Source organism: Pyrgilauda ruficollis, unplaced genomic scaffold, assembly GCF_017590135.1.
Source record: "Pyrgilauda ruficollis isolate IOZ18807 unplaced genomic scaffold, ASM1759013v1 scaffold78, whole genome shotgun sequence".
NCBI lineage: Eukaryota > Metazoa > Chordata > Aves > Passeriformes > Passeridae > Pyrgilauda > Pyrgilauda ruficollis.
This window is the reverse complement of record NW_024529710.1, coordinates 2,476,248-2,483,637: the sequence shown is the minus strand read 5'-3', so window position 1 is coordinate 2,483,637 and position 7,390 is coordinate 2,476,248.

Below are 7,390 nucleotides of genomic sequence, written 5' to 3'. Positions count from 1 at the left end.
AAGCCCCTTCTATCCTCACTAACTAGCTCCCCACCATGAGGCCCAAAGCAGGAGAACTACAGCAGAAGACAAACCTGGTTTAAAGCAGGGTCTCTGCTGGTACAAACTGTGTGGATGCAGCGAACTCACACCCTTTGATCACAGTCACAGAAAGTTGTCTAGCCAGTCAAAGGCTGTCAAACAAGCAAAGGTGCCCAGGGTTTCTTGGCCAAATGCAGCACCTGGAGCAGGACTGCTGCTGTTTGTTATCTGCTCACTCCTAGAGATGCAGTCCTACAGCAGCCACACCAGAAAAAGACATCCTACAGACACTTGTGAATCTCTGCAGGCATGTCTGGACCTGCCCACACCTGCAGGGAGCTGAGCAGATGGGCAGTCATCTCCTCCTGCAGACCTGACAGGGGACCCTGCTGCACTCCTCTGCAGGGACCGCACTGGATGATAGTTCCTGCTCCGTGTCGCTGTGGAGAGGAGGAGAGCCTGTCACAGACTGTGGGGTTTTGGGTGGTCCCCCAGTTTCAGGGGGGTACATGGGCATGTTTGTAAAACACCCTGGGTGTCAACTGCTGCTATGTGTAACACGTATGAGACAATCCCAGGGTACTCTTTTAATTCGAAACTTTTTTTTTTTTTTCTATAAAGCATTCACTGTAAGGATAGAAACCCACGTTCTCATGCTCAATAAGAGACCTAGAGGCAAAGATAGCTCTCTGTCTCGGGTATTTTTCCCTTCCCCTGATGTCAGAAATCATAAACAACTTATTATTTTGTTCTTCACAAGAGCTTTAACAGGGGATTTTAAAACTCTTCTATCTGACTGCTCTCAAGTAACTCAGCCTCACCTGAGTCTCCTCTTCATCTTGACTACATTTCTTACAGGTACTGAGAAATGTTCTAACTACACTCCTCTCTCAGCCTGGCTGGCCTTTTAAATCTGGAAAGGAAAATGGTAAAAACTCCTAGCAGCTCTCAAAATGAAAGTGGAAAAAGAGAATCCCATAAAATTTCAATGTAAGCAAAAGGAAGCCAATTGGATATGTAAAGCATTGCACTCCCACCCCTCTCCTTTTCACTCTCAGGGCACCCTGGGAGACTGGAAGTTATCTTTTTCTGTCTTTTCCCTTCCTCTGCATAGTCAGATTGTTTTCAGTTGCTTAGCTGGAAGGGTAATCCTCTTCCCTTCATCATTTTTTCTCTTTCCTTTGGGCCTGGTTCAAAACACACTTAAATTAAGACAGTCTTTTTTGTTTGACATAGTAAGTCTGTGTCAGCAAAATTCAGTCTCCAGCAAGAATTGCAAGAGATGTTGTGACATCAGGAGTAAATCACTCCTTGAAACACTTCTGAGAAAAACAGGCTGTCAATTTATGACTGGTTTACTGTTAACACTTTCATTTGAATATTTCAAAGTACTTTTTATTTCTGAAAAAAATTCAATAATTTCAAGGCAGCTTGTCCTTTTCTTACTAATACAATTAAAAATGACCACAGCATTTAAACCTGCAATTAGACCCCAGTAAAACAGAGTAAATAAACAAATGAGGAATTGGAATTTTCCACCAATGCAAACATAAAGGCGCTTTTCTGTCAGACAGCTTGTTTCACATCCAGAACCTAGCCCAAACATTACCAAAAAAGGACAGTGAGGGAGCAGAGTGGTATTAGGTGTGAGAGAGCACTCTGGCTTCTATGAGCATCATTAGTTTAATTTTTCTATTCTGGTGGGAAATAGCCAGAAATTTAGGGTAGTATGCAACAAGTGAGGAAGAGAGACTGAATTTACTAGTATTTCAGGAACGTAATAACCTGCTGAAACTGCAATGAGTCATTTTACAAGATGTTAAGAGATTGTTGTGGCATAAAAAATACATAAATTTGCCTCAGTGTGTTGCTGCAGCACACACACTACTTGAAATTATTTTTTATGACCTTAATTTAATTAAGAACTAGTCAAGAAGAAATCATTTTAGAGTTATATCAGACCAACAGTGTGTCTACAGAAAGGAAAAAAAAAAGCTGTTTTTGCATTTGCATTTTTCAAAAGACACCATAGCTTTTCATAAAGTCTGAAGTAAAACAAAGAGGATAAAATGGACTGCAGTGTACAAAATACACAACCAGATGCATAATTAAGGCCTAGTCAAGGGAGGAAAAGGCAGACTGAATAATTCTGTGGGTAGAGCAGATCTATCCAGCAGTATCTGGGAGCAGGATCTGGCCCTCAGCCACAAGCTAGAAAATGACGATTGTGAGGATAGGACAAGACTGCACAGGATGAAATGCAGCTTAATGCGCTGGGACTTAACTGGTGCTAAATTAACCCAGAAGCACTTGTTTAATAAATTAACCACGAGGTTACTGCTTTCAGCAGCTATTAGCACAGATGATAGCTTTATTCAGTGGCCAGCAACATCAAGGGACAGGGAATCAAGGATAAAATGGGCTGGTAATTTGCATGCCTGCTTGGAAGTTTGTCATGGCAGCCTATCTGTGGGCACATCTGTCTGTGCCTCATAGGATAATAATATGTTCTTACCTTACCTCAACAAAACACCAAAGGTTTGCTCCCAGACAATGCTCAAATACCTGAGAAAAGGTGTCTAAATAAAGTTTAAGTCACTCTATGAATGGTTCTATACCACGTGGAAAGTCCCAAGGCTGGTATGTGTGCTTTGCTGGACCAGAAACATTCTTTTGGCAAAATATATCCATCTTAAAAAATAGCTCTCATCTGTCATCAGCCTAAAGTGCTTGCAGGTGCTCTGCAGGGCATGCTTGCAGGGCATGAATACAAATACAATCAAAACTGGCCCCACTTTCTCTCCCCTCGCTCACACATGCTTACTCCAGTTTCCTGCTAGCATTTCTGACTGCCCATGCTGCGTATCCCTGGCACTTCTATTCCTTCCCAAATGAGGACCGCTGGCAGTTCTTACATCACTTCGTTCACTGCCTGCCTTTCTGTCTCCCTAACTTTCCAGCGTGGTTTGGACCACTGCACTTTTAATGGCAGGAGACCTGTGCTGATGTGATGCTTCTTTTTCTCTCTGAGGGCAAGCATTTAATGACAAGATGACTGTAGTCCTCTTCTGTACAGTTCTTACCCTCAGTGGCACAATGTGCATCATCTGAAACCTCTGTCATGGCATTTCCTAATGACAAGTATTTCACTTGCTACATTAGGCCTACTGCCAGTAAGGCAATGAAGATATGAAACTTAGCAGTTTCTATTTCATTTCCTTAAGTGCAAAATTACTTTGTAGCTGAAAGCAAAAAACTTCATTTAGCAAGCCAGGCTATTAGAGCGGAAGATTATAAAAATACATTCTGTAAGGAGATAGGGAAAGAATATATAAACAATAACACAAGAGTATGTTCAGTTTTTAATGCTGTCTCTGCCTCAAAATCTGTGGTACAGAATCACGAAGAAGGAAGTCAGCCAAGGGCAAGTTAGATAGCCCTTGGGAAGGGCAAGGGGGTCTTCTCAGGGAGTTCACAGTGAGCCTGTGCATGTTGGTGGTTGAGAGGCAGACAGCACTGAAAAGTATTCATTGCTTTGCTGTTTGTTTTCATTCCTTCCACATCAAGATCATGGAGAAATTTCTACTCTTCCAAGGGAGCTATTAGCTCTACTAGTCCATTTCCTCCTCCACATCCTGCAAAGCCCAAGGTCTCCAGGGATGATTAAGCCAATGTTTTTACATTGATGCAAAGAACTGAAATGGATATAAACTTAGAGTAACCTCAGTCAAAGCATGGGAGAATACAAGTGTGACCATAAGCTGGACTCTGCTGAGACCAGCAAATGTGCTCCAGTCCAGCACTGTTCTTCTAAGATGTCACAGATTTTTAGGAAGTAGGACTGGAGAATGAGCATATCCCTTCCAAAGTAGGAAGGTAGGGTTGATTATTTGTGAAGGCACTTCTTCAGTGGCAGCTGGCAGGTAAATTGTAAACCCACTAACCCCAAGTGCACTGAGGATGTGGGAGACACAAGGAGGAGGGTACTGAGAGAAGAAGCACAAGCCAACATGTTGAAGCTTGTTGAATGTCAGGTTTATGGAAATGACAAATTTTAAATGTGGGCTTTTTGTATCACATTAAAAACACATATAAGGGCAGCACTGAGACCTTCGGTGTTCTGAACAGCTCCTGACTTGGCCTTTAAGAAGATATTAACAACCCTGATTAATCTCTCAGTTACATTGTTGCAGGTGAGGATGATCTCACTGAATTTGTAGTTATCTACAGCTGGAAGCTGCATGCATTAAACTTATAAAATGTACTATTAACCTGGACACAGAAATTTCTCTCTTTTTCCAACTACAAACTATTACACAAAGCCTTTGAGTTAAAAGCTGACTAGCTTAGTTCATTAGGAAGAAATTTTTTTTCCATTCCAGATTTCCACTATGGCACGTGCCAGATCATTGCTGACTCTAGTAAACATTAAGGAGAACAACCAATTAAATGCTTACAAAACATTTTAAACATTGCAAGAATATTTTTTTAAACAATTTTTAACCCCTTTTTGGAGGGAGGAGAAAGATGGTAAACTTGTGCATTGTAGTGCTGAGAAATGTAAAGAAGAAAAACAAGGAGTGAGTACATGGATACAGACCAGCTTGAAAGTAGCACTTTTTCCTGATATTGCCACTGGCAGCTGCTCACATGTACAGCATATAATCATCTAACTGCTGAACCTAAAATCTTGTCTTGGGAGTTCTGATAAAGGATACCCAGAAACCTCTTTCATTGCAACTGGAATGATAGTTTCAATGGTTGGATAGTATGGTTTCATACTGGGGTGTAAGGGAGAGCAGGCACATTGTTAAAAACATGGATATGTCTACTTTTTGTGTCAGGAGGAGATTTCTTTTACCAAAATGTTGTTAGCTGGAGTCAAACCCAAATATTTTATTTGAGTCTATGCTGAATATTTTGTTACATCAGATGATTATGATTTTCATTGTTTCATATCAATTTAGACTATGAATGGTATTTTTGCCTCTGTGTTTCCCAGAGCACACAAATTTCATTTTTGATGAAATTAATGATCCAGATTTGCCAGTAATGATCAGTTATCAGTTACTTTGTATTAATACAAATAGATAATTTATTTTCATAGGTATTTTGCAAAAGTGTACTAACCAAATGAAATGCTAAGGGAGGGGGATGAGGAGGGGTGGGGGGAAGTGAATATTATAATTTTAGCCCAGTACTCTGAAAGATAAACCAGCAGTAGATAAATATACAACTTCGTGTTTTGACGGGAATGTGCATCTGTTTCCCATTAAGTTTGCTTGAGACAAGCAAGGAGTCAAGGTTTCCTGTGATTTAATTTGAAGAGCAATTTGGATTTCCTGTGCCTCAGCTGGAGGTATTATTGGTTTGAGACCAGAAATGCCCTAACTGTCCAAGGAGTTTCATGTTCCACAAAGAATAATACCTACAGAAATTTAAACAGGATGTCAAGAAGTGTAATATGTGGACTCTTAGTGCTCTCCAGTATTTCCAATATAAATTCACATGAGTTTCATTCTCTCTTTTTGCCACACAAAGTGACCAACTTGGAAAAGATAATAAGCTAACAAATACTGCTCAGCATAAATCACAGTGTAATTCTGTCCAGCAGAGGAGCTAAAATTCCACATCAGATTCCCTGGAAAACACAAGACTGACCTAAACAGCCAAGACTGTTTTTCATAGAGAGGGAACAGAGCCCGGACAGACAGCTGTCAAGCTGTGGTGATGCATGATGTTCAGAAAGGTCTGAACACATTTCCTGTGACAGCAAGGTTCTGCAATGCCTCTCAGGCTCTGTACACAGAAGTAAAGACACTCTTACTTGCTCATTTAAATCATGGCCTTGGTTCCTGTGATCAACATATTATGCTGATGGTATATTTGCATGAATAATTGATTATTAAGAAGATAATGACCATTTGTTAGATCCTTTTATTTACAAAGTACACTTCACTGTCTTTTGAACAAGGAAACGTTGTTTTGAGCCATTCAGATTGTCGATAGGTTAATATATCAGCACTTCTATGGATCCCCTCTTCAAATGAAATCTTAGTCCCAGCTGAAGTCAGTTCTGGTTTTTGTCATAGGGCTTGATATAGCTGATATTTTCAACTCTTGTGCTCCCTGATGACTGAGAGAGCTCTGGAGAATCAAGTATAGGAATTGTGATTTTTAACACCTCCTCAGGTAAATATTCTTGCATACAGCCACATTTTTGTCTAAAATATTCATCACTTATGTTTCCTCCTAACCAGAATAGTCCACAAGACTCAGGGTTTTAACTCAGCTACATCAAAAGGGGTAATGCTGATTATTATTTGCAGCTTACTTACTTCCTTTCAGCTTGCAGTGGTTTAGGAACTTGTAAAAACTATCTTAAAATGCAGTCACTTTCAGTTTTGGGGAAAAATTTAGGTTGTTTCTTTGACAGTATAAACTATACTGCATTTTTTTCTGGTTATGGTTAGACTGCACTGGATTTTGTAAGATCATACCATTACTGGATATTTAGGAAGCTTCAAATCATTCTGTTGTTTAATGATCTAGAAGTAGAAATTTACCTGTAAAACTATTTGCCTGATTGTGACTGCAGTACATCACTCTTCATAATGAATAGAAAACACAAATGACTTAATTAAGGCTACGAAGATACCAATATTAGTATTTCTTTAAAATTCACACTTTTTTTCCCTGGGTTTTCACTGTTGTTGTTGGGTCTTTTAAATGTTCACTTTATATGCAGACATTTGGATTTTTAGGTGAAAGCCAAAAGAGTTTCAGCAGAGCAGTTTACCTCATGTCTCATGTTTTGGAGGCACTATTGATCTCAAAAAGCAAGAAAGTAAGAAAATCAGGCTACTCTGCTATACTATTGAACTTGTTTTAGGCTATTCCAGGCTATTCCTGGAAAGTATGCATCTTCTGCTGCTTTTTTGCTACTATTTACATTTTTTAGTGTATGAGATTTTAATTTTCATGTTGAGATTCTCCAGTGTTACTGATCCCACAGCTAAGACACCTCATGATTTATTAGTCTATATTTGTAGCTGATAGGTGACGTTTGTCATATCGTTCCACATAAATATTCTCTCAACACTGCAGCAACATTATCTAATAAATACATGAGGAACAGAACTTCTGTACAGTCTCCATGATTTTTTACAAAAATTGGAACCAAATGCTTACAAATTTTAGTCAGGCAGCTGAAAATTTGACTTACGACATTCACTAATAAGTGCTAATTATTCATACAGAGACAGTATTCTATTGATACATATGGGGTGTAGTGACCTTGAACAAAATTCATGAGAGCTATCATCAGATATGGAAAATATGGAAAGTTGCACAAAGATATTTATTGACA